Source organism: Callospermophilus lateralis, chromosome 17 (assembly GCF_048772815.1).
Source record: "Callospermophilus lateralis isolate mCalLat2 chromosome 17, mCalLat2.hap1, whole genome shotgun sequence".
Lineage (NCBI taxonomy): Eukaryota > Metazoa > Chordata > Mammalia > Rodentia > Sciuridae > Callospermophilus > Callospermophilus lateralis.
Genome location: NC_135321.1, coordinates 12,636,407 through 12,664,253, shown reverse-complemented (window position 1 = coordinate 12,664,253; position 27,847 = coordinate 12,636,407). Strand labels below are relative to the sequence as shown.

The 27,847-nt window shown below is 41.5% G+C and overlaps 1 protein-coding gene and 1 long non-coding RNA gene across 2 annotated transcripts in view; one reads left to right on the top strand and one right to left on the bottom strand.

Moving 5' to 3' along the window:
• The window catches only part of Bcl2 (BCL2 apoptosis regulator), a 164,997-nt gene that overhangs the window by 85,637 nt on the left and 51,513 nt on the right, over positions 1-27,847 (bottom strand). The gene's annotated exons all lie outside the window — the stretch shown is intronic.
• Positions 25,969-27,847, top strand: part of LOC143382937 (uncharacterized) — a 32,203-nt gene continuing 30,324 nt past the window's right edge. The window contains exons 1-2 of the long non-coding RNA XR_013089074.1: positions 25,969-26,089; positions 26,237-26,405. This is a non-coding gene — a long non-coding RNA (uncharacterized LOC143382937). The remainder of the gene's footprint in view (positions 26,090-26,236; positions 26,406-27,847) is intronic.

Below are 27,847 nucleotides of genomic sequence, written 5' to 3'. Positions count from 1 at the left end.
CAGAGAGCATTAAGGACACGCAAGAGCAAGAAGACGCTGACTTTTATTGTAACAAAGGGCTATTTACATTAGCAATAGAGTGAAAACACCAATAATTGATTTACCCCTAAAATTGGTAATATAACTGTCCTGGGAGAAAGGAGGAGGCGAAGCAGTGGATGTGACCATGGAAGAGAGCTCAGCCTGGACTGGCTAGCATAGGAGGTGAAGGTATAAATAAAATCAACAAAACAGAACAGACCAATATGCACTGCATCTAGAAACGTGGACAGGTATCTATGCAGGAAGAAAAAGCTAAAATGAAGAGCAACGTTCTTTGAGCAGGGGGCCTGAGGAAAGCAGGTGAGATAGATTGGCTTCCACAGAAATTCTGGAACCAGCACACAAGTAAATCTGGCCCAAGATATTCTTAGCCACCGAGTTTGTTGGTGCACAGAACTGAAAACAGCCTGAGTGCTCCCCAACAGCGGGTGGTTGAACACACCGCAGCACAGCCATAACACGGGTTTACTTAGCCATTTCTTAAAATGAATTACGTTTGTATCCATCTGAAAGGGTATTCTTAATGTACCGTCAAAAAAGAAAAACAAGACGTAAAGAAATGTAAATGGAACAATCAGATTTTTGTGTGTGTGTGTGCAAACTATAAGACTAACAACAAAACACTTGCATTTAATTTATTTAAATATATGTGCTTATGTTTACGTGAGCTTGGGAGAAACATGGAAGGATGCAGAGCAATGTGAACATTGTTCGTCTTGGAGGCTAAGGAATGGGAAGGGTTGAAAGAGATTAAGTGGGGGAAACCCAGAAAAATAGAGACTTGGAAAATCTAAAAGACACAAAGGAGAGAACAACAAAAATCATAATACACACACACACACACACACACACACACACACAGGAGGGCTTAGAAAGATATAATAAGGAGAACTGGGGAGAGAGAACATTCAGAGATTATGATGAAATGTTTCTGAATTGCTGAAATGTTAGGAATCCTTTGTCAAGAGGCAGAGTGAATCCCAAGCAGAACTGTAATGAAACTGTAGATGATCAACACAAAGACAAGAAAGAAAAAAAAAATTTTAGAGCCATCAGATTAAAAAATACCTCTAAATAAATCACAGACTGAAGCAGATGATACCTTGTCAATTATCAAAAGGCAATAAAGTGATACTTTCAAATGCTGAGGAAAACCATGTATATGTCAAATTATACCCCTAGAAAATTTTTTATTCAAGACAAAGAGTGAATTTAAAGGTGGCTTTGGTGAGATATCACAATAGTATATATTTCTAAATCCTTGATGAAATAGTTACTCAAGGATGTACATCTGAAAGAATGAATCTGAACTGAGAAAAGAAGAATGGAATTCAAGAAGAAATATCTGTAAGATTTATTGAGGACTTACTTTGTTTTATTGCATACCTAAGCACTATTCTAAGTGATTTACAGTTTTTACCTCATATAATCTTCATGAGTGCCCCACGAGGTAGGACTATTATTATCCCACTTTTACAGATGAGAAAACTGTGGCATAAGTAGATTTTCTAACCTTCTCTGTAGCCTAAAAATCATTCAGCTAGTAAGTGGTAAAGTTGGAATTCAAATCAAGGCAGTCTGGTTCTGGATTCCACACCCTTAACCACAATACAAAGAAAATAAACATGGACAAAAGAACATAGAAATACATAGTAGATGATAAAATATTCAATGGTGTCAGATCATGGAATAAGAGAAAGAGAAAGTCTGGGTTAAAGTGTTCCAGGGAGTCTACTGCATTGTTTGGGAAGTGAACAAAGATACTGATGAACTTTAATTTTAGACTGTGTCACCTCAAATATGATTTTAAGGTTTAAGGGTAACACCCCAAATAACTGAACAAAACATACACATTAAAAATCAGTAGGTCTGGGCATAGTGGTACACGTCTATAATCCCAGCTACTCTGGAGGCTGATGAAGAAGGATTGTGATTCAAGGCCAGCCTCAGCAACTTAGTGAGATCTGATTTAAAAATTAAAAAAAAAAAAAAAATTAGCGAGGCACCATGGCACACGCCTGTAATACTAGCAGCTCAAGAGGCTAAGATAGAATCATCAGGGTTCAAAGCCGGTCTCAGCAATGGCAACTTAAGCAACTCAGTGAGACCCTGTCTATAAATAAAATAAAAAATAGGGCTGGGGCTGGGGTCTCACTGAGTCCAATCTCTGTTTTCCCCACACACAATTTTTTTTTTTTAATTTAAAGGGCTAGGAATGTAGCTTATAGTAACCACCTGCCTTCAATCCATAGTACCCCTAATACTGCAAGAAAACCAATAGGAAAAGTGGTATAAAATAACTCAAGTAACTTAATATAAGAGAGAGAAGGAAGAAAAAGCAAGTAAAGAAACATGGTGCATAAAAAACATTTGGGCTTCTAGTCAATTCCAAATATGAGTTATCAAAATAAATGTAAATGGCTTAAATTATCCTGTTTAGAAGACAGAAATGCTTTGATTGTATTTAAAAAAACAAAACAAAAAACCCTCCAGTTATTTACAAGACACATAAAACACAATGCCTTAAGAAGGACTAGGTAAAGGGAGAGAAAGCAGCATTCTAGGGAAACACCAAGGACCTGGTGCAAAATGTACTCATCAGCTCAAGCTGCCATGGCATAGCACTCACACCAGGCGGCTTCAACAATACAAGTCTATTTCCCGCAGTCCTGGAGCCCAGGAACTCCAAGATGGAGGTGCTGTCTGATTTGGCTTCTGACAAGCGCTCTCTTCTTGTTTTGCAGATGGCTGCCTTCATCCTGTGTTCTTGGTGGCACTTCCTCAGGTACACAGTTCTCTTCTTAATGAAGCACTGATTCCACCCTGACCTCAGCTAACCCTAACTACCTCCCAAACACCCCATCTCCCAAAACCATCACACTGGGAGCTGGAGCTTCTGCATCTGAAGCTTGGAACTGGTCTGGAGTTAGGGGTGGGAGGAACAAATGCTCAGTCCATAACAGCAATATTAACATCAGGTGGGTCCCTTCTTTCAGGCTTCTGCTTAAATGTCCTATAATCCAAGAGCTGCCCTATGACCTCACTACATAAAAGAGCAACACTTCCCAGAGCACTCTGACCACCTCGTGTTGCCTTACTTTTTTCTTTTTTTTTCAGTGCTGAGGATAGAACCCAGGGCCTCACATATGCTAAGCAAGTGTCCTACCACTGAGTCACATCCCCAGCAGCACATTTTTCTTTGTAGCCCTACAATACCTGAAAAATTTCTTATTTGTTTGCCATTGTCAGTGATCTCCAAATAGAATGTAAGATCTGTCAGAGCTCATTCTGTTCACTATTGTATCTCCAGTGTTTAGAATGCTCCCTACAAATAACAAGGATATGACAAATATTTGTTTTAATCGACTCAGTAAAATGAATGGATTAATGAACTGGATAAAATACACTTCATAACTGAGCATCTTTTGGGTAAAGAGAATAATTGCTTAATGGTAAAAAGATGTACTCACCATCATCCTTTGTATACCCCACTGTACAATGTCCAGTATATATGGCAAAAATTGATTTAACTGTAAGAAGGTAACAAATTCAAAATTATAATGGGAGATCTTAGCCCGTGTCTCTATAAAATCCATAGAGTTAAAAACAGAAAAGGACTGAAGATTTGAATAATGCATATTAAAAGCTTCACTAGTGGCCATGGAAAGAGAACTCTCAATAAATAGAGAGGGTACATGATATGTTTATGAAAATCAACAAGTTCTAGGTCACAGAACAAGTCTCAATAAATTTCAAAGAGCCTCATTATACCAACCACATTCTTCCAATCAAAATACAATAAAATTTAAAATCAATAACAAAACTACAACCCTCAAACCCAAGCACATTTTAAAATTTCAAAGACACACTGCTAGATTATTAATATGAAGTCAAAATGAAAGTAAAAAACATTTAGAACTAAATAGCAAATGAAGCCTTAGGTTTCAGTATAAGAAAATGTTTAGCATTAAATGATTAAATGTTATACCAAATTAAAAGAAGAGGAGGAAGAAGAAAACTTTAAAATTAAGAGGCCAGAAACACAGCAACAAAGTAAAAACAATAGGAAAAAAAACAAAACTCTTTTTCCACCCATGGATAGAGATCAAGTGGAAGGAAGGCAATCATAAAGGCAAACCAACAAAATACAGAGTAGGAAAAAACAGATGGCGAGTTTTTGAAAAGACTGAAAAATAGGTAAATGTTTGACAAGATTGAGCAAAAAAAGAAGTCACAAATAAACACTACTAGGCATCAAAGGAGGACAAAACTAAATATAGCAAAAATTTTCTTAAAGTAGAATTCTACTCTGTTTTAAAGCAATAGATCTAAAAACAGGAGAAATGGAAAACGCTCAGAAAAATATGTTACAAGAAAGCACGTAACAAAGATAGCAAAATGACAAATGCTCCTGAATGTGCTCTTATGAGTTCAAACTAAACCTAGATTTTAGAATTAAACTATGAAAAGACAAAAAGTGGAAAGCAGTAGGTTGATCTCAGCTAAAAATTATCAATACAAAAATTCGAAATAAGGCATTTGTAAACATTCCAGCAGAGTGGAGTATGCATTAAAATACAGTCTTTAATAAATATTTGGTATATATTTCCCATATTCATTTATATTTATCACATGACAAATATATGAGGGGAAAGTAATGACCCAATAATGTTTATTCCAGAAGCTAAAGATATTTAATATTAGAAAGTAATGTAATTCACCACATTGACAGGTTAAAAATAAAAAAGCTGTAATTATTTCAATGTACAGAAAAAGCATTTAATAAAAATTAACAGTGATTCATAACTTAAATGTATAGTAAAATGCCCAGCCAACTGGGAACAGAAGGATGTTTTTACAAAGAGGTAGTTTCTACTAAGAACTCTACAATAAACTTTAGGAACATTTCCTTTTAATTCAGGAACTGAACAAATATGGCTTTTCTCTCACCACCCCATTCATCATTGTGTGAGATATTCAACTGATGCAATAAAACAAAGGAGCAGAAGAAATCAGGGTTAGAAATGAAGGGGAAAGGTGGTATTATTTTCAGATGATAAGACCGTCTACATAAAGGATTCATGAGAAACTAATCACAACGGAGTGAGTTTGGCAAGAACACTGGAGACAAGATTAATATACAAACATCCATGGCTTCCTTACATATCCGTAGCCACTTATTCAAAAGTGTAATTATTAAATTCCTTTAGCAATAGCAATAAACTCTGAGGTCCCTAGGAATAAATCTATAGAAAGAGGTACAAGACATATGAAAATAAACACACACACACACACACACACACACACACACACACACACACACAGCTTCATTGGAAGTCTTAGGACCCAAATAAATGAAGATTCAACAACATCAACATCAATTGCTCCAGGTTAATATATAAACTGAGATTCTTTTGAAGATCCCGGAAAGGCTTTTTTTTTTTTCATTGACTTGCCCTCCCAGATATCAAAACATTTATATATATAAGCTACATAATTAAGACTCTATGGTACTGGTGCAGATGTAGATTAGGGGAAATGCCAGGATACCTGTGAACACAGTGTGTAAGAAAAGAATGAACTATTTAATGGTGGTTCTGGGGCTACTGCTGTCCATATGGGCAAAGAATAGGGATCCAACTCTTACTACATCCAAAAATGAATCCCAACAGAATTACATTTAACTTACAACCCTTAGGAAAAAATATTGTAGACACTATTTTTATGATATCAGGCTGAGGAATGACACAAACATATAAACCATAAAGCAGAAAGAAAAACCTTTGATACATTTGATTTTAAACTTTACTTCACAACAAACAGTGCCCCAAAAAAGCAATGTTTAGGGGCTGGGGTTGTGGCTCAGTTGTAGAGCACATGCCTTGCACGTGTGAGGCCCTGGGTTCGATCTTCAGCATCACATAAAAATAAATAAAATGAAGGTATTGTGTCCAACTACAACTAAAAAAAAATACAAATATATTAAAAAGGCAATGTTTAAAGACCAAAAAAAGCAGATTTTTAAAAAGTATCCATCATACATAAATATCTATCTTAATAATCTATAAGGAAAAAAGCATTAAAAATTAGCCAAGTCTACAAATAGGTAATACAAGAAGAAAAATTAATAAATTCAAACAACAAAAAAGTTTTTTTAAAAAAGCCTAAAGATACTATCATTAAAGAATAGCTAGAAAAATATATATCAATATTACAATGAGATACCTCTTCAATCCATCAGATCAGCAAAACTTAAGAGCCTAGAGAAGATGCAGGACAAGCAGAACCCTCTCACACTACTGCTGGAATTAACTGAGAATAATTTATAACATCCACCAAAGTTCAGGCTTTCACTCTAAGACCCAGAAACCCCACTTCCCTTTGTATCTTTGAGAAGCTCAACAAGTCCACATGGAAACAGGTCCAAAGAAGTTCACAAGAGCTCTGTTTATAAAGTAACAAACTGCAAACAATCTAAACTCCTCCCATCACAGGAAGTAATATATCATGATATATTCATAGAAAAGAATTGATGTATGTCTTAGTTGGTTTGTGCTGCTGTAACAAAAACACAGACCCACTGTGCAGCCCCACTTCCTGGATCATAGATGGCCTCTTCACTGTGTCCCCACTGACAAAAGGGGTAAAAGGTGGGTCTCTGGGTGACTTTTATAAAATCACTAATCCAATTAATGAAAGCTTCACTCACAAAATCCCTTCCAATAGCATCCATCTCACTGCAAGTTAAAGTTTCAACATATGAATTTTGGAGGTATACGAACATCCAGTCCACAACAATAGAGCAGTTAAAGGATCTACATAAATGAGTTAGGATAAATCTCAAAGACGTCACTTCAAGGAATAAAGTAGGCTGAAGAAAGTATATTCAGAAAGAACATTACTATAAATGTTTAAGCTTGCAAAATAATGCTAGGTGTTGTTCATGACACATAACTACATAGAAAATGCAGCAATAGATACAACATGGCACAGTGGTTACTTCTGGGACAAATGGGTAGAATGTAACCAGAGTGGGGCACAAAAGAAGGTTTAACTAACATTTGCTGTTTTAAAAAAAAGGCTTTTAACAATGTGGAAATTTTTTAAAATGTGAAAATTGATTCCTAGCCCCACAATTTGCCACATTAGAACTTATTTAATTTACTCAAACAGACTAAAATGCACCATCCCATCTAAAAAATGGAACTATTTAGTATAGTATCTAGCTCAGATTTTCTAGGAGAATAAAACAAAATAAAGAAAGGAAAATTTTTAGCACACCACCATTAATAAAATGACAAGACAAAGAGAAAGTAATTTGCCAGGCATACGGTGAACAAGAGATTGGTATCAAGCCTACATTATGTACTCCAATAAATCAATAAGAAAAGAAGTGAAACAAAAGAATAAAAGATAGCACAGGAAGAAGGAATCTGACTGTTGAGGAATCAAATGGAAAGATGCTCCATCTTTGCAAAAGATGCTCAATCTTACGACTTCCTATAGCTCATATTGGTGAGAATATGCAGCAAGAGGAATTCTTGGACCCTGCTAATGGGCTGGTAAACTGGTACTTTAACTCTCAAGAGTGATTTGGCAGCATCCAGGCAAGCTGAAGATATGCTAGCTGTATCACTCTGCTTCGGGCCACAGACCTGAGAGAAATGACCACAGGGTGCACAGATCACTGTCCTAATATCAGAAAGCCCAAACTAGAATGTCCTCAAGAAACAACTTTAACGTTCTTCATGCAATAGAATATGACACAGAATGGAAGAGGGATACATAGAGGAATGTGCTTCACAACAGACAAATCCTACAAACAGAACTTAGAACACTAACCCTGTGGTATCATCATTTAGATACAGAAAGATATTTTATATATTTGTATTGTTTATGGATATGCACATGTAAAAGAGAAAACCACGCCTGATGGTAATAAGCATCATGTTTTAAATCAATGATGTGACACTCTGGAAGGGAGGAGGGCGTCACTTCTCTTTCCTCACCTTTTCTTTTTAGCAAGCAAAGCTAGGTGGGAAGATCTGAAGCAATATGGATAAGGATACGGCAAAACATGGCGGGTGCACATGCGTTCACCATGCTGTTCTATTTCCTATTTGCTTGAAACGTTTCATTATGGAAAACACTGCTTTGCACATTTTAAAGACATCAATCAATGCAGTTATACACCTCATGATGATGTTCAGATCAACACTGGATGACATATGTGCCAGTGGCCCCACAAGATCACGTGACCTAGTGACATTAGAGCTGTCTGAGCTTGTGTGACCACCTCAACCGCATCGGCGAGGTGATGGAGTCACCTCGATGATGAAGTCACCTCACAGACACACCTCTCAGAGCAGACCCCCTTGGGTGATGCACGCCTGTATTCATCAGGAGCCCCCCAGAAGCAGGCAGGACTGGTGTTTGCATCAATCAACTGGCACACGAAGCAGCTGAAGGATGCAGAGCTGGCACAGTGGCCCAGGTTAGGGCTCCAGGGCCTGAAGGCCCACTCCTCACAGCATCTTCCCTCCGCTGAGTCAGTGGCTCATCTCACACAGGGAACAGCGTAGGGCAGGCAGATGAAGCGGGAGAGGACTTCTTCCTTTCTGGAACAAACCTCAGCCTTCGGAAGGGCGATGACATAATTCAATAAAAAAAGGGAAGAAGCCAGGCTGCTCGGGTCATCTGACAGCTTCTCAATGAACCCGTCACTCACTCTTGGAGGAGCTGAGCCGTCACTGTGCCACTGCTGAGGAGGGGGAAGAGACTAGGGGAAGTGAGAACAGTGGCCGTGGTGCCAGCATCCTTCGGGTTCAGAGTTAAGCATGGGGTGCTGCCTTTGGGGACACTTGACCCAAGGTCTTGTCTGGGACCTGTCCTTTACTCTCTCTGTCTTTTAGCTCTTATTTAAAACTAAGGATGTAGGTGTCCACCTCGAAGCTGGCGGAATTTTAGACTCTCCATTCTGTTCCTCAGGATTTCTCTTTTTCTTTTGTTTTCAATTTTGAAGCAGCAGCTTCCTCATCGAATCTGTGCACGTGGTTTGAGGCTCACTCCTGGACCTGTCCCAGCTCTGTTCCTTCATCCCGGGTAAGGACATAAGATGCCCAGCAGGAGTGCCTCATACCTGTTCAACCTCCAGCAGTGCTGCTCCCCGGCCCCTGTCCCAGCCCTGCCCAGTCCCTCTCCCTCACCCAGCCTACAGACTCCTCTGGAAGGAGGTTGGAGTAACTGCCAATGGAAAATCGAGCAATATGCTCCATCCCATGCAGGAGCAAACACACCGTGAGAGGTGGGAGTGGTCTCCACCAGGGACTCTCCCCTGAAGCCCACCCCATGCACATTTCAGGCTGGAAATAAGAGAGAATTTCTTGGCTGGAGGAACTGCTAAATAGCAGGGTGGGTAACCAAGGGAGGTTCCGGAATCTCCTCTAGAGATCTTCAAAACTACGATACAGCCTCCTATGTCCGAGATGATTTTCTGCAGCCCTGACTGGAGACAGATGGACGAGGTGGCCCAGGCCGCCTCCCAGGCCTGGGATTCTGACTCTGGCTCCTCTTCCCCTCCTGCCTGCTTCCTTACTGCAGCCCAGCCTTGTTTTCACTCTGTCCCTCTCCTCCTCACACCTCTCCTTGTTCTTTTATGGAAAACTGGTCAAAGGTCAGGGTTGCCCAATTGCCCACACATAGTTTGCTGGTAGCATCAGACACCCAGGCAAAACAGGGGGACAATTCCAGTGCTGGAATATCTATCCGAAACTCCGAACCTGGGTGAAAACAGAAAATTAGCTGTTGCTAACAATCCATCGTAAATGAAAATATGATCCTAGTAATTGATTTTAAATAGATTTTTAAAAGAATCCTTGGCTGCATTTCATCGAGAATACAGAGTTTCAAAAGCGTTCATTCCAGGGTTGGTTTTTTTTCCCCCTTTCTTCTGGCTTAAACCCCAAATGGCCAAGATCCCAGTCTGAATAAACAGTGTGGGTGGTGACTGTTCTGTGGGGCCCAGCAGAGGATGCAATCACTTTCAGACTCGGTTCAGCATTAAATCATGTGAAACTGGCCCGATGACTCCACATAACTTTTTACCCAGGCATGGAGGGCAGTTTAACTTGTATTCTTTTCCCGCTTCTCAGGGAAGAAGAAGAAGAAAAAAAAAAAAAAGAATCCTCCTAACTGTGAGTGTTTAATTATGTATAAAGTTCGTTGACCTCACAGGCGGCTGTCAGATGATCTTGCTAAGGCCTGCGAACGGCATCCCAGGAATGCAGTGATGTGGGCAGAACCCAAGTGAGTTCATGCCACCGAGCACTTGAAATGGGGCGGAATCAGCGGCCCTCCAGAAAGACTCCAGTGAAAACACGAGCAGAGAACAATCAGTAATTCAATCGCACCTAAGCATTTCTAGGTCTTCAAAAGCGATCCTTATAAATCAGAAACTCACGAAAAATCCCACAGGGATGGGGCCCGCGTCGACGGGGAAAGTAATTCTGTTTGCTGGTTGCTGCTGCAGCTGGCTGCAAATGTATGTATTTGCAGGGCTCCTTCCCCATTTCAGAGGTAATGCCTTCTGACTTCCCTGTTACTGACATTAAAGGAAAATGATGAAGCGATTCCATTCATAAATACACGGCGGGACTTGAAGGAGACGGCAGAGTCGATGTTTATTTAGACAGTGTTGATATAATACAGCCCTCGGTGTGTATGCAGTAACTCTACCTGTCTGTCAGTGAGTGCCCTGAAGTGTGTTCTTCACACACAGAGGGCTGGATCCCCCTCTTCTGGTTCCAGGAGGAAGAGGGGACCACAAGATGAACTTCCGGACTCTGGCCCTCTTACGCTCTATTGGGACAACCTCTGGTCTACTGGCAACCAGGCTGTTCACAAGGTACCCAACAGCACTGCAGCCAGGCTGGTATGTTCTTCCTGGTAAGGGGAGACCGGGGGCCCCCTGTAGACACGGCCAGATGGCCCACGGTAGGGGCTCTCCGACTCAGAGGGAGGAAACGTGAAATATTTGGGCTCGGCGCTTTCTAAAACATTTAAATTACCCAAGTGAAGGCCTGATATTTTCTTTCAGTAGCTTTCTCACCAAACAGGCTCACTTTATCAGTCAAAATATTATGCTTCTGCGGGCAAAACCTCATAGGATTGCACTCTAAGACCCAACTACACTGCAGTCCCTTTTGTACCTTTATTGGTATAAAATATAAAGAATAAGTGGTTGGAATTTGGCCAACAATCTTGATACCCTGCTGGAAATAGAGCGCAACTCATTTCACTCTTAAATTAACCTGAAATTCTAGAATCCTTTACCAAATCAGCCACCTAGATTTTTTTGGAGGCATGGCGTCTCTGTATCCAATTCAAGTTAATTCAATAGATATTTGAAAAACACAAAATGATTAACTATTGGTGATACAAAAATCATACAAGGCATGAAACCTGAGACAGACATTCATTACAGCGGGAAGAACTGAGCAGGCTTCCTGCATGGAATCTCCCCAGGGTAGGGGCTGCACCCGTCAAGGGTTTCAACAGGCCAACAGAATTTGCCAAGAGCTCAGGTCACACTTACACACATGGCATTCTGGAGAAGAAGGAGATGTAACTGTCACCGAGTCATGCTGTTTCACAGTATGGGTTCTATAATCTTATCTTGTTTTTTAACCCCTTTGATATTTGAGGACTTATCCCACAAGATAGGGTCTTACCTCTTTGGGGGGAACCATGGCATTTATTATTTGTTGCATGAACAATCAGTGGAAAAGAATAGGAATTCCCTCTATTTTCCCACCCTGAAGAAGGAAGCTTCCTTCAACTCTTCCAACATTTTCTATAAATATGATTATCCCCATAGTTACAGAGGAAACGTCCATCCAGATAAAGACATTTGGACACACACAGTAATATCCTAAATCATTTCCACCTTTTGGATCCTACAATTTATAAAATTCCATGAAGGAAGTGACTCTTGTTCCTCATGGAGTTCCTGTGAGCTGCAGTTATGGAAACAGCATCCTTGGGCATATTCTAATTCCTTCCCCTTGCCAGGGGCCCTCGCAGCCTTTTCGTTATTTCTCTTCTGTCACGTGTTCAGCGTAAGATTTTATATCAAAATAAAGACACGGTTTAAAAGAGGGACCAGATGCAGAGAAGGCAGTGAAAGGGAGCTATGAGGATACTGGATATTGTGAAATTCCCCAAAAGGTTACTTACGGTCATCTAGGACAAACCCTCACACTCCAGTTATGACAATCTTCAGGTAACATGGATTGGGTCGCTTAAGTTCTTCAAGGGAAAAGTCCCCAAGAATGAATTCTACCTTTATCGGCATCCCACTGTGAAGACTAGATGAGGAAGGTCGACATCCCGGGGCAGGGTGACCATGCATCACCCTCTTTTTCTTTCCCTCAGAGAAATTCAGGACTGACCTGTCCATGGAGAACAGTTGACCTCAAATTCCTTTCAACTTAGCCTCTTAGGCTGTGTCTACAGGATGCAGACAAATGGCATGAAGAGAAAATATAGTGAGTACATCTAGGGATGACTGTGACCAACTCAGCCAGCATGGAGGCAGATGCTTTTCACCTCCTCCGAGGCTTCAGGAGAACATTATATACTGCTTTCTTCTGGCTTCCAACTTCGTTACTACTGAACACTTCTATTTGAAATGCAAAATTCTTAGAGTCCAAACCAAGATCTTCCGTGGTTTCCTTTGGCAAAATATATGGGCCCCTCGGATGGGTGTGCTTAGAACAAATACAGGTAAAATGTCTTTTCAATCTATCATTCTAAAGTTAACGTCTAAGGATGCTACTCAGCATTGAGAAAGGGGACCACAAGAGTTCATTTCATCAGTCCCTGTGGCATTCTGAGCAGAGCAACCAGAAAAATCTCGAGGAAAGAAAGAAACTTCCAGAGCCTGTTTTGGGCCCCTTTGCATTCCTTTTGTAAGCGTTACAAGATTGATCCTAGGCCACAGATGCAGCTTTTGGATGTCAGATTCAGCAGACAGATGTTTTCCCTTAAATCTGTTGTCTCTCCCTCCATCTGTTTATAGCGTGTTTCCATTTCAGCCTGCACCTAAAGTTCTCACAGCGAACTTTTGCACGTGCAAAAGGTTCCTTGCCTCCGCACACAAAGGAGTAATTTTTCTATCATTTGTTCTGTTTTCTACAAGGAATGCACTCCCTCTCCAGGTAACCTGTTAACCCCTGACTGATGTTTGTTTTCTCAGCCATCGTTTAGAAACTCTGTTGAAAATGCCCCACAGAAATGATTCAGTCCTCAAGTCACGTGGCACCAGAAAGGGGCTCTTAGAGGTAGACTGCGGAGGCCTCGCTGCTGGTACCAACTGCTGAGCTCCCAGGATGGGGTCAGGGCCACTAATTCAATCCCGTGTTCTGTTCCTTCTGGGCTCACGTTCTTACGTTCTCCTAAGTCAGACCAAGGAATTCCATTTGCATGTCCGTTTATGGCGGCCGAACCAAGCAACAGAGCGCAGAGTCTTGTCCAACCCCTCTCACTCCAGATTCATCCAGAGGATGAAGACTAAAAGCTGGAGAGCACCTGCTGCTGTCTGTCAAACACAAAGTACCATGAGACAAGAGGGTTTCTTGGTAGTGATGGATACTCCACCCGATGGCAGAGGAACCACGGGAACCTGGACAGTGAGACAACACGTGTGCGCACACACACACACACACACACACACACACACACACATACACAACTGAGTCAAAACCGGTGAAATCTGAAGTAGGCCTGGAGATGACACTAATTTCAATTTCCTGGTGTGGGTGATGCACATACTCCATCCGGGACCCTATACACTCGAGTTAGGCAAAGTGTTACCCCCGGGGGAAGCTGGGGGAAGGGCACGCGTGGAACTTCCTGCACTCCTTTTGTTGCTTCCTATGAGTCTATAATTGTCTTAAAATAACAGGTTAAAAGTTATTTGGAAAGCTCTGTGAGGATGTAAGTGATTGACAGCCGCTTGTCCAACTGACCTGATTGTTTCTGAAGCCTCGCTGCCTCTCTTCTCCAGACGTGGCATTTTTAACTGTTTCCTGTTGCCTTTCTCTAAGAAATGATGTCAACGTACCTTCTGATCTATAAAACATAGGCCTCTGAACATGACAGCCATGGCGATGGGTGGGGAGGGATAACCAGGCTTCTGAAAGGTTCCTCTTGAGCTCACCAGGTCCTGCTCTCCAACCAGCATTCCGTCAAGACAGTACCTTTCTGTGTTTCATGGGTGTTGCCCATGACCTAAAGGTTTAAGGAGTAATCCCTAAGTGACAAACGTCTACATGAGGTCCTTTGATAAGAAAGAGGGAAGAAAGGAGAATACCACTTGGCCCAGGACTTTGCTCTTCCTTCTGTGGCCATAAATTTTACACTAGTATTTCCACGGCTGGCTCCTCATCTTACGAGTCCCTGGCCAAAGCAACTCCTTAGTTCAGACTCTAAACCAGTCTTCACCCTCCCCTGTCACTCCCCACCCCATCATTTCTGGCACATACCATGACTTTATTTTGGGGTTTACTACTTATTGTCTGTATCTCTGCGTTCCACTAGGAACACCATGAGAAGTTCGTCTCTTTGGTGCATGACTGTGTCCCCAGAGCTGAGGACAGTAAGGTATTTGTTGACTGAATGAAGAGATGAGTGAAACATTTCCAAAGTCATGGCCCATTATGAGAATATGGTAATCCTCAAACACAGAGATCTTTATTAAATCGCACACGGCCTTAATTAATCATCATCCACACTAGTGTGGGTATGCGATGACCATTTTATGTCTAGCTAAGAGAATGAACATGACAAATTTGAGCAGTGTCTTCAACACAATTCATTAAATTCAAGTCCTATAGGTTCCCCCGGGGATAACACTTTGCCTAACTCAAGTGTATAGGGTCCCGGATGGAGTATGTGCATCACCCACACCAGGAAATTGAAATTAGTATCATCTCCAGGCCTACTTCAGATTTCACCGGTTTTGACTCAGTTGTGTGTGTGTGTGTGTGTGCATGTGTTGTCTCACTGTTCAGAAACCTGCTGAAGGTTTCTGTCTGAGATAGGTAAGGAGATGGATGAGGAGAGAGGAACAAACTAAATACACCCACAGGCACCACCTTCATCTTCAAGGATGTAATCCAATCCGAGTGTTTCTTTTACTCTTCTAAGTCACCTCGTACTGAGGGGAGTCTTTCATCAAGAAAAGAGCAAGAAAAGCATCCGGGAGATGGGTTCTCTGAACACAGGCCGGCAGAGAACGAGGGAGAAGGAGTTCCCCAAGCAAAGCTGTCATTATCTCCATTGACTCAGCCCACAGGGTTTTAAGAGGTCAGGTGTGAGGACTGCCCTGTCACCATGTCACCAAGCTGTCTAGCGTCAAGCTTTCCTCCCCTGAAACATGTCATGTCACTGCTCAAAAAGGTGAGACTTCAGGACGTCACGAAACAACTCATAGCGGGTTGTGTTTTCAGATGTGGTGAGGTGCTTCAAGTAAATCACTAACCTCACATGCATCTGCTTTAGCAAGGAGAGAAAAAAAAAAAATAGAATCCCCCAAAGACTCCTTTAAAAATCACAAGAATAAGAAACAAGGAGGCCAGTGACCCCTCAGCTTTAAAAGTATACGTGGAGCCAAGCCGCCCAAAAGTTAGCCTTCTGATACCAAAGTCAGCGTGTGCTGAGTGACCCACCCTTCACTTCACGCTTCTCTTAAAAGAAAACAGGCTGGACTGTTTCAGTAAATAACAAGAGGTCAGAGAAATGCGACTCACAACATGAGCAAAATAACTGCTCAACCTGCCAAAATGTTTCCAAGGGCCCCACAGGCAGGAAAATCCAGTGGTGAAATAGCCCACAGAGCAGAGCAGCCAGGGGAAAGGCCATCGGGCCTCCTGTCTGTATTTTATCAATATGAAATAAAGATACAGATTATGCCATCTGTTTCAACCAACACTGGGATACCCCTTCCCTCATAAAAAAGGGAGGTTACCTGTGCCCATAGTTTCCGTTTCTCAGGCTCCTCCCTCAGGTTCTATTTTGATTTTAAATCCAAGTGTCGACGTGGAAGTCGGAAGGCTGGGTACTCCAGAGAAACTTCCCACTAGTTTAACGCCAGCCACCTGAGGTTTGTTTTATCTACAGAAGTTCTCTGAGGTGAACAGGATGCTAATTGTTGGAGCTTTATCAGAGAGACAGGAATTAAACACATCCAAGGCAGAAACCAGGGCTGGCTCTCTCAGGATATTGTCTCAACTGATTCTGAATCAACAATCGGGTAGGATCCTGCTGCCCCCAAAGCATGCTAGCTCTTAGATGCAGGACAGTGCCACACTTGGGGTGTGTTGCAAGACTTGCTGCAAAGATGGGATCTTATCCACCTCTGGCCTCCCCGGGACACTGCCAGTGGTTGAGGCTCAGCATAATCACTAGTGGAGTCAATGACAGTCACACTCTACCATACTCCTGGTTTCAAACAGCAGGGTGGCATTTTGCAAAGTCTTTCCTGTGAAGCACTGGACCTGCAAGATGCTACCTGGGTACAAAATAACTCTGATTCCAAGATGAAATTAATTTTGGAAATGCTTCATACAATTATTACTACATTCCTCAGTTTGGGAATCACAACGCAGAGGGGCAGAGTAAGGATTCTGCCAGGTGCCACAAGAAAGAAGCCACTTCCCCAGTGGTCTTCAGAAACACTTGTCAATGAACATCTCCTATCCTTCCCAGGAACTAGTATTTTATAGAGGGCATCCTGGGGAAGGCCACCTTAGAAGGGTTTCTAATTTGTGTCTAATCACATCTAATCTAATGTGTCACTAAGTTCAGCAGATTCTTCCTTCATGAAGGAATATATATATTCACAGTATATATATACTGTGAATATATATAAGAATGTATATGTAAGAATACAGTATGTATATTATGTTGTATTATATTATGCACACACACATACCGTGGTAGCTACTACCCACCTAACACTCTATTGTTCGTCTCCTATTCTTGAACCCTTGGCTTCACAATATCATAGGTTCCCAGAAGGTCAGGGCTCAAGTGATCTTTTGTGACTATTTAGTCATACATTAAAGGTCAACCCCAAAATTAACACAGGAATTAACAGAGTCCCCCATAGTGAAGGGATTGGCCTATGATATCACAACACAGTGTGTTTGACTCATTAAGGACGGAGTGGTTTTGAGTGACTCCTCTCTGCCTCCTGTCCCCTCTGTGGACAGGGGTTACAGCAGTGGCCTCCAGAGGAGAAGAAAGGGAAGCCAACACTTACGAAGCACCCAGCAAACACCCAACACTTGTACGCACATCTGCCACTCAGCTCTTCAACAACCCTGTGGGGGAGGTATTTTACAGACCAGGAAACTCAAAACCACCCACTAAACAAGTAAGCTCACTAGGATCTGAACCAAGAACACTTTGACTCCAAAACTGATACTCCTGTTAGCCTATCATACTCCTGCTCAACAAAGCAGCTCTTGATCAAATCATGCTGAACTAGATATTAAATCAGGAATTTGCATACCTGAACTTTGGTGGTGCTGCATTATCACTAGCACAAGGAAGATCAAACTATTCTCTCATTTGTGAATGTGGGGGAGAGGATGAATTTTCACCACTCATGAAAAACGAATCACGTTAAAAAAGTAATAAGAACTAAGTTATGGTATGGCTGAACATTACAAATAGTATGTCTACAAAATTTTGCATGACAAGTTAACAATTGGGTAAAATGTTAATACATTTTGGCTATTTTTCATGAAATCATGAATGGGCAGAAGCCCAGTGAGTAGGGTGCTGTTGGTGGAAGGGGTCGTAGGGGCAGGACAGTTTCATTTCATCCACAAAATGTACTATTCTAAAGCGCCATGATCCTCATGGGGAACGGGAACTTTCTGCAGGGATAATTGGTAATTGAATATTATTTTTTTATCTCTATCCTTCCATAATCAAGCTCACTTGAAATTCAAACCTCTTTACTTTTTAGGTATTTTGAATACTATTTATGAAATTACTGTTTTTTGGAAAATTTCTAATGCAAACCTGTGGTCCAAAAGTCCAAGCAAAGTATTTAAAACAACAACAAAAAGCCAATGAGCAAATAATAATGGTAATAAAAAAATCTACAAATAATCAAAATAAGTAAAATATTGGCAAGGAAGAATTTATGTTGCTCATTACAGTAAATAACGTGGACTATCCAGGCTTATGGATACCATGCAGTCTCAATATTGGTGGAGGGGGAGATTTTTAATTTTAATATTTAAAAGACAATGCTAACTGTATAAGCTTATGGGGAAAAAAGTTTTAAGAAGGGTATTTTATATTTGACTGTCAAGGCACAATCTTCAGTCAGTCGTAAGTAATGAACTTTAGCATTAGATTTATGATCTAGAAAATAAAACCAAAACAAGTTACAAGACTTCGTGTCTTTATGTCTCTACTGATCTTTTGCTCCTCAAACATAAAATGCTAATCTTCTTGCTATCTTAAAAGAAAAAAAAAAGACATCAATGAGATTTTTATTCACTAAGAGTATTAGAAATGATGAAGGGGTGAATATTTACAAAGAAACAGAACTTGTTGAATCTTGCATATTTATGTCATGGCTTATCTGGCAGAAGATTTGCTTTAAGTTAATTGAAAGCAAATTGAAAGTCAGCACTTTCTTTTCTTATTAACATTCCACACTCCCTTCATTTATTCACTTTCTGCATATGCCCTCATGTCTGGGGGCAGTGCTCTTATTAAAAAAAAAAATAGCATTTTTTACTTCCTCCATATTCAAGCCAATGTGTTAGAGTCAGTCCTGCACCAGTTCCGCCCAGGAGAATGGTGTACAGATAAATGCATCAGATCTGGATCAGGGTTATAAGAGGCAGCAGGCAGAAAGTCAGGAGGAAGAACGGGCAAAATGAATGGCTGCCGAGCATCTGCTGTTTCAGACCTGATTTAAGTGAACACACAGACAACAGAAACCAACTCTAAAAACAAAAACATATTTTAATGGTAACTAAAATTATTCCGAGGATGCACACAGTGTGGGTTTGTCTCCTCATTATGCACCTCCCACGTATGCAGCATTTATTATGCACCAGGTGCCATTCTAAGCACTTGGCTCACATTCATTCCCTCAAAGCTCACAAGGACCCTAAGAGGAAGGTGTTGTTTACTTGACACTTTGCAAATGAGGAAAAGGAGCCAGGAAGAAGACCTTGGGTAGAAGAAGGCAGAGCTGGGGTTTTGAATCCAGGAAGTTGGCTTGAGTCCATACCAACAGCCGACACCACCCTGACCAACTGTGAAACTGGCTGATAAGAAGCATATTTGGAGCAATTAGAAGTCATTTCTAACATAAGACTATATTGCAACATGCAGAAAGGGTTAAAATATTCTGTAATCCTACCACTACCTACATGGCACAACCCAGTCACCAGAGAGACCTCCAAAGTTTCTGAATCCTGTTAGCAAACACCAGTGATCAGTGCAAAGCTCTAACACCCTAAGCCATTTACAGTACACACGGGGTGGGGTGGGGTGTGCTCCTTGAGATGGACATGAGAGACTGCTATTCTAGGAATTTGCTTATTTCTATTATGATCTAGATATGAATAATTTAATTGCTAGAGTTAAAAGACTTGTCTGTTTTTAGAAAAACAAGATTTTTATTTGGGATTCCCCAGTATATTAGAAAGATGATTCTCAGTAAATTGTGGGCAAGAAGGAAATAATATACATACTTGTGGCTATGAGCAGTTAACCAGAAAGAAAAAAAAAAAAAAAAGAAAAGAAATTCTGGACTTGCACAGTTCCAATGCCAAAGACGGCTCTGTGCTTTCTTTCTTTCCATCCACTAAGCAGTCCTCTCTTATCGAGGAGGATCATTTCCCACCTGTGTCTTTTACGTTCTTGACATGCACATAAAGTTAGTGTTTATCTTCCACCCACTGAAAGCTTGCTCAAATTATTCTTTCTTCGGTCTTGACTTTCAGGAGTCGAAATTTGTTTGGAAAGCTTCCGCACCAGAGAAAGCTTCCTTTTATGTACAACAAACTCCCCACTACAGAGAATGTTTGCTTGGGAGATAAAGGGATGCCTGCCTGGTGGCTTTTCTGCTTTTAACAATGGCCATGCGCAACATCATGACTGTACCAAAGCGAGAGCGTGCTTAGACGACACCCGTCTTCCTTTGAAGAGTGCGCTTCTTAATTGGGGTCATGATTATCAAGGCCAGTTTTTAATAGCCCAATGTTATTTGAAGTGCCAAATGTTTGTATTATAAATTAATACATGTATTCAAAATATGGATTATGAAAAAGATACCAGATGTAGCAGTCCTGCCCTCACTCTTCACTCTGAGGATTAGGTTTCAACGGAAATGAAGATCAGATCTTCTTGTGGGTGGTCAAAGGCACCCTCCTGCCAGCAAACAGGGAGTGCACTCCCTGGATCTCCACAAAACCATCGGAGGAGAACATAAAGCCAGAGCATGAGGCCTTCCAAAGGTCGCATGGACTGTGAGTAGAGAGGAAACTTAGAAAAGCAAGGATGCAAAGCTGCAAAACGTGGGCCTGTCCCTAGATCTGGCCTGTGGATGGTACAGAACCCGCTGGCTGGGACCTTGGACGGACCTAACAGACTCTCTGACTGCAAGCCCCGTTCCCATTAAGGGCCTTTGGAAGACAAACACTGCAAGGGAAGGGCCTGGCAGTTGGCATCATTGTCTCCCTTTACTGATGGCATAGCTGAGTTAAGTCACCGGAGCCAGACAGGTACAGGACACCACTTGCTACCCCTGCCAGTTCCATGAATTCTTAACGAGACCTTCTCTGTAATACATGTTACAAGTCACCAATAAAATGGGGTGACAGTGTGGACAGCTCAGTACAAGCATTACCTCTGATAAACAGACCAACTTTGATACTTCAAAGCCCCCTCCCTCCTCTAGCGGGCTCAGCCTGTGTCCCAGGGCTTAACTGTTATCTTAACTCATTTCTCTTGCAGGACACACTGTGCATATTTCTAACTTGTAAAACCACATCTGATTTATTTGAACATTCAGGTCTTCAAATACCAAAATGCCCTTGTGTGAAATCCTAAAGTTGAGGATTTGGACTTGGAGAGATGCCATCTACCAGCCACGAAAGGCAACGTGCTTTAAAGAGCCTGGATTTCTTCTCTTTCTTTGCAACTGAGATAGTTGCTTGGGATACTCACTTCTTAACCCTAACTGTTTAAGAACCAGTTGACTGGGTTTCCCCTGTGAAAAAACCCTGGGAAGACAATGTTCTACCTACCTCTCAGAGGTGTTGTAAAGATCACCTAATGAATGTTTCACAGCATGTGGCCCTAGGAAAGGGCAGGGTGCTGTATACTGCCACCATACATCCTCAGTGGTTAGTTACACACACACACACACTCCCACATTTCTAACCCTACCCCCTAAAAGGAAATTAATTTTGTTCTTATTTGAGGGGATTTCACAAAAATGTCACATTGAAAACATTCATGTTCTAAAAACTAAATTTAATTGAATGTGGCAAGTGAACATACTAACACTAATGGTGTTGTCTCAATCTACAGGTTCTTTAAGGACAGAAGGAACTTAACCTGAAGATTCCTTAATCAAATATATTTGATGGGACAAATACAATTAGTGGTCTCATTCTGTTTCAGTTTAGAGAGGACTGAAAATGCTTTCATCATGTATTGGTTGGATGCTTACTTTTTACCAGTCCTATTAACTCAAGTTACAGAATGACTTTGGTCACATATGCACAGACAGGTGACCACATTTTGGAAAAGAGAAATTAACACAGAGTTAAAGTATGACTCACTCAGGGTTCTGCTGTAAAGGTGACAGCTCCGTGTGTATCCACTTAGATTCATGCCCAACACCACACATTTATGAGATGGCTCAGCTGGCCAGCACTAAGGATATATAGTCAAGGGTACCAGGTCTACTTAGGAGTTTGAGGTCACAAAATAGTGTGAATCAACCCAAATCAGCCTACCCTTGTCTCGGTCTTCCAAACCAGGTCCTAAGGAATCAACTTAATTGTATATAGAACAGGTGGGGGTAATTAACAGTCATGTACTCCATCTATTAAAATCAAATACATATCTGCCAACCAAGGCTGACCCTCCTTCATACTGTTTTCATCAGTTTATACCAAATGGGAAAAAATAAGGAAAGCAGGTTTTTTTCAGGGTTTATTTCATCCTATTTTAAAATCGTGTAGCTTATTCCAATATTTTGTCATTGCCATTATTTTGTGTTAAATATTATTTTACCAGTAGGAGTAAAAAAAAATACCTGGCTTATTAACATCCCGATTTGGCAAAATAAGAAGTTAGCCTCTCTGCATTGGTCTTTAGAGTTAGAAAATGGGTGCAAGAAGCATAATTTGGTCAATTTTATTCTCCAGTACTCCCCCTCCCTTCCCTCCTCCCTCCCTGGTGATCCCCTTCCTCTACTTTATTGGTCTCCCTTCTAGTTTCATTAAATTTCTTTTTTATCTCTCTGACTTCCATATGTAAATCCCTCTTTTTTTTGGTTCTAATTAATTATACATGACAGTTGAATGCATTTTGACACATCATACATAAATAGAGTATAACTTCTCATTCTTCTGGTTGTATATGATGTAGAGTTACATTGGTCATGTAATCATACATGCACAGAGAGTAATAATGTCCAGTTCATTCTATTATCCTTCCTACCCCATTCTCCCTCCTCTCATTTCACTCCCCTCTATCTAATCCAAAGTACCTCTAGTCTTCCCAATCCCCACCATTGTGAATTAGCATCTGAATATCAGAGAAAATATTTGGCCTTTTGTTCTTTGGGGTTGGCTTATTTTACTTAGCATAATATTTTCCAGCTCCATCCATTTACCAGCAAATGCCATCATTTCATTCTTCTTTATGGTTGAGTAAAATTCCATTGTGTACATAAACCATAATTTCTTTATCCATTCATCTATTGAAGGGAGCCAAAGTTGGTTCCATAGTTAAGCTATTGTTAATTGAGCTGCTATAAACATTGATGTGGCTGCATCACAGCATTTTGCTGATTTTAACTCCTTTGAGTATAAGCCGAGGAATGGTCAAGTGGTTCTTCCATTCCAAGTTTTCTGAGGAATCTCTGTACTGCTTTCCATAGTTATTATACCAATTGCAGTCCCACCAGCAATGTAGGAGTGTACCTTTTCCCCCACATCCTTGCCAACATTTATTGTTGCTTGTATTCTTGATAATTGCCATTCTGACCTGAGTGAGATGAAATATTAGAGTAGTTTTGATTTGCATTTCTTTAATTGCTAGAGATGTTGAACATTTTTTCATATATTTGTTGATGGATTCTATTTCTTCTTCTGTGAAGTATTGGGTTCAGTTCCTTAGCCCATTTGTTAATTGGGTTATTTGGTTTTGGGGGGTTTTTTATGTTAAGTTTTTTGAGTTCTTTATGTATCCTGGAGATTAATGCTCTCTTTGAGGTGCAGGTGGCAAAGATTTTCTCCCATTCTATAGGTTCTCTCTTCATGTCATTGTTTGCTTTGTTGAGAAGAAGAAGATTCCATCCCATTTATTGTGGATCCCACTTTTATATGTAATTTATAATGCACCAACTAAAAAAGCAATAATAGAAAGGAGAGACCAGTGGAGTAGAGAAAATAGATCAGGGGGAAGGAGGAGGCAAGGGAAAGGAGAGGTACTGGGGAAGGAGATTGATCAAATTACATCATGTGCATGCATAAATATGTCACAATGAAATATGAATATGTATGATCATCATGCACTGATAAAAGCCATAAGAAATAAAAAAGTATTTCTGCATAGAAAAAGGAAAAAGGAAACAAAGAGTTTTGAAACCCAAAAGTTTAGTCAGTACTACCTCAGTTATCTTATGCTAAAAACTCATAAAGAGCAGAGATCCATGTGATCAAATGTTTCATAGGACACAACGTATCATTTCAATATGTAATTCAAGAGAATTCCAAGATGTACTAATAAATGGAATTTCCAAATTCAGAGCTAGGAAAGTAGGCTTCCATCTAAAATCAAAGGAAATGTAGATTCTAAGGTACTATACAAACAGAAATTATATTGCCATTCTGCAAGCAGAATTAAGAATTTTAATTAAAACCCAAAGAGCATGCAAAGGCAAGGTAACCCAATACATTTGGGTCATAATAATAAGGAATGAAAATACTATTGGTGTTCCAGTTCCGTACAAGCTATAGTCAAGTATTGACTCTGCATCAGAGGATAAAGAACAGAGAATTAACCATTATGGTAAGAAAAAAAGAACACAGGTGTTACCCACCTTGGCCCTGGCTGACAGAGGCTGGGGGGAGGCGGGCAGGAGGGTGGAGGAGCTAATGTTCTCATGTTTTAACGGGTCATTTAGCCAGGTTCTCTATGGTCAGCAGAATATAAGATGAGGGTGTGAGGATTTTGCATGAGTGTAAGCAGTGCCCTTTGAGTTAGGGACACAAATGGAGGGAAGAGGCTTGGGGGAAGAGATGGCTGAATAAGGAAGACAGAGTCACATGCTTATAAACTGAGAAACACTGATGTTATGGGTTTATAGTGTCCCCTCAAAAGATATGATCAAGTGCCTGGTACCTGGGAATGTGACTTTATTTGAAAATGGGGTCTTTGCCCAGGATATTACAATGAGGTCACAAGTGGGCTCTAGGCCACTACGAATGAGTCCTCCTAAGAAGTGGAAGACAGAGACATGGGGTGAGCCAAGGAGCACCAAGGATTGATGGCCTCCACCAGAAACTGGAGAGGCAGGAGGACTCTTCTGGGGACTTCCAAGGGAGCCCTACCCTGCTGATACCCAATCTTGGACTCCCAGCCTCCAGAGAGCAGACAATACATTCCCGCTGTTTTGTGCCACCCAGTTTACAGTACTGAGTTACAGCAGCCCTGGACTGGCACAAATGGTATACACGCATATCATTTAGAGATACGAAGGTGATTCCCCCAAAGAACTGCAAACGAGCCTGTGTGGGGACAAAGGTGCTGTCTCAGGGAAGTGGGCCTAAGGGAGGAGCTGAGCAAAGTAGGAACAGAAACATTTATTAACAGCCTTCCTTGCTCTTTGGTTTTTTAACCACATGTGTGTGTTACTTTTATCTTTAAAAGAGTATAAATAAATTACCCATGTGATATTATCAAAACACAGCTCTCTCCATGGCTGTCAACGTACTCTGATGATTGATGACCATCTCCTCCACCTGTCCCCCGCCTCCTAGTTCCCCAGACACTGTCCCAGTCTTCAGGGAGAGCAGAGCTGGGCTGGGGGTGGGGGCGGGTGGCATCAGCGTGGACTTTGAAAGAGGATGATGTCTGATCCCGTGTGCGCTCACACTCTTGTCTCCACTTCAACACCAAACACAAATGATTTCTGGGCTTTTTGTGGGTTTGTATCATGGATGAGGGTGATTTTCCCTACTGACTTGGCTGATGAGGCATCAGCTACAATGAACACTGAGAGAGCTCATCACTGGCTTCCTCTGTAGATTAAAAATGCAAACAGTGCCCGGCAAAGATTTCAGTAATTCGGTTAGCCTGCATCAGAAAACCTCACAACAGCACTTCATCACTAACGTTGGCTCATCATGTTTACCGAACCCACAAGAAGAAATTCAAAGTGTCCCCCGCATGGCCTGGGTCCAGCACCTTGGCCCGGCGGTACAGGCTGTGACTCTCCTGGCTGTGAGAAGCCTCATGCCCTCTGCTCACATTGAACCCAGCAGCTTGTAATGTTGTGGTAAAACACTGCTGTCACCTCCCACGTGAACAGGCCTATTGATGACCGTGGGGACCTAGAGCAAGGGCCCCAGCCCCCATCACAGGGCGCAGGGCAGCAGGCAGAAGACAAACACAGGCGTGGGAAGGCTTTGCTCAGGTCTGTTTGCACACAGCTCCGCTTGGCAGCTGGGGAGCACCTTGCCATTCTTTGGCACTGAGGAAAGGCCAGGTGAGTGGAACCTGAATGGAATGCCCCGTGGCTACTGGATGGACAACATGCAGGAAGCAGAACAAAGGGGTGGCATTTTATCAGCAGTAGAATCCTGATTGCAGTCATGGCCCAAGGGGAAACCGTTTGCTTTTATTTTCTTTCTAGCCTTCCTTTTCCCTCGGTAACACCTTCCAGCCATCCAGGTGATTACCTTACCTGCCTACCTGGTGATCAGACGTCTAGACTCAGTGTTTTCCCTGGCTTCCATGTTGCAGGGGGCAAGGTCACCTCGGAAGGGACTTCCAGGACAGATGGGAGCCATGCCAACGAGAAAGTAAGTCACAGTCCAAAACCGCGCAGCATGCCTGTGTTGCTACTGCACAGAGAATAAAATGGCTCGCTTTTTACTATGTGACCTTGAACAGAACTCTCCCTTCCGCCCGGCATGCAGAAGACATGGTGGTCCTGTGTAAAGCTGACTATGTTCAGCCACACACATCTGCTTTCTAATTGTCTCTGTTACTGTCCCCTGCAGCTGGCCTCCTCCCCTTTCTCGCTTTTAAAATATCACCTCTCAACATATCGTGAAGAAGACCAAACCCGTAGACTCAGATGTTCCAGAAACCTGATATATTAGTTGTGCTTTGAATATGCCTGGCTACTTCTCATCTGCTTTTTTTCTCTTGGTCGCATGAACACTGCTGTAAACAAAGTCTGTGTTTTTCCTTGAGGTCACCATTGAACAAGCTTCACAAGCGTTTCACTATAGTTCAGGAACATGAAGGATCTGATTTTTCTTGTTCCATACCTACACACATGCACCAACATGTGAGCGCATACACACACAGAGCCATGGATCGTTTGAACTTTCCTAGAACTACCAGAGTTCCTTAGCAACATAACTGAAAACATGGCAATACCCTTTGGATCTCCAAGTTCTGAACTCACTATGTGAATTGCTCAAGAGGTACATAACTCCAGGCTTCAAGACCTCGTTTTACCAAAAGATATCTTGGTAGGCACTAGTCTACAGAACTTTCTTACAGAGCAGGGCACCTGCATCAGCTGTCCCGTGTGGGAGCCAGGCTCACCTTAGCCAGCAGGGCTGGGCGCTGACATAGATCACAGACAAGCAGGGCAGACAGTTCCTCGATCCTGAGGAATAAGCACAACCCAGCTCCTAAAGAGCAGTCTCAGGATCCTGATTACCTGATGAGCTCATTCAGGAAAAGGTGGCGGGAGACATGCAGCCAATTGATCTTAAAAATAGAAAAAAAAAAAAAAAATGGACAAAGTGCCCACATCTCCTCCCATTTTCCTGGCAGAGGATGGGAGCTGATCAAGTGAGAGAAATAAGAAGAACAATAACTGCTCAGAGAAGAAGAATTGAAAAAGACTAGTACACATGAGCTGGATCAGAAGAAAGGGCAAAACCAAGCAGAATGATCTTTGGATAAGAATGGAATTACATAATACAGCGCCCACAACACGTAACGTGCTCTGCCCCACAAATCACTTCTCGACAAAGAATTAGAAGGTGCACAATAAACACAAAAATCAATTAAGGTCTGGAGAAGGGCTCCATTCCCCCTCAAGGGGCTTCGTCTTATCCAAACACGGTTGACTTTCACAGGTGCGGTCAGGCTGCCTTGGAAAGGGCATTTTTTTTATTATTATTATCATTTGTCTGCTCATAGAGTGAGTGATTTTTCCAATTTTAGTCTGCAAAGAAAGGTTAGACAGGAGGAGTAGAATGTTCTTTCACTTAGAAAATAA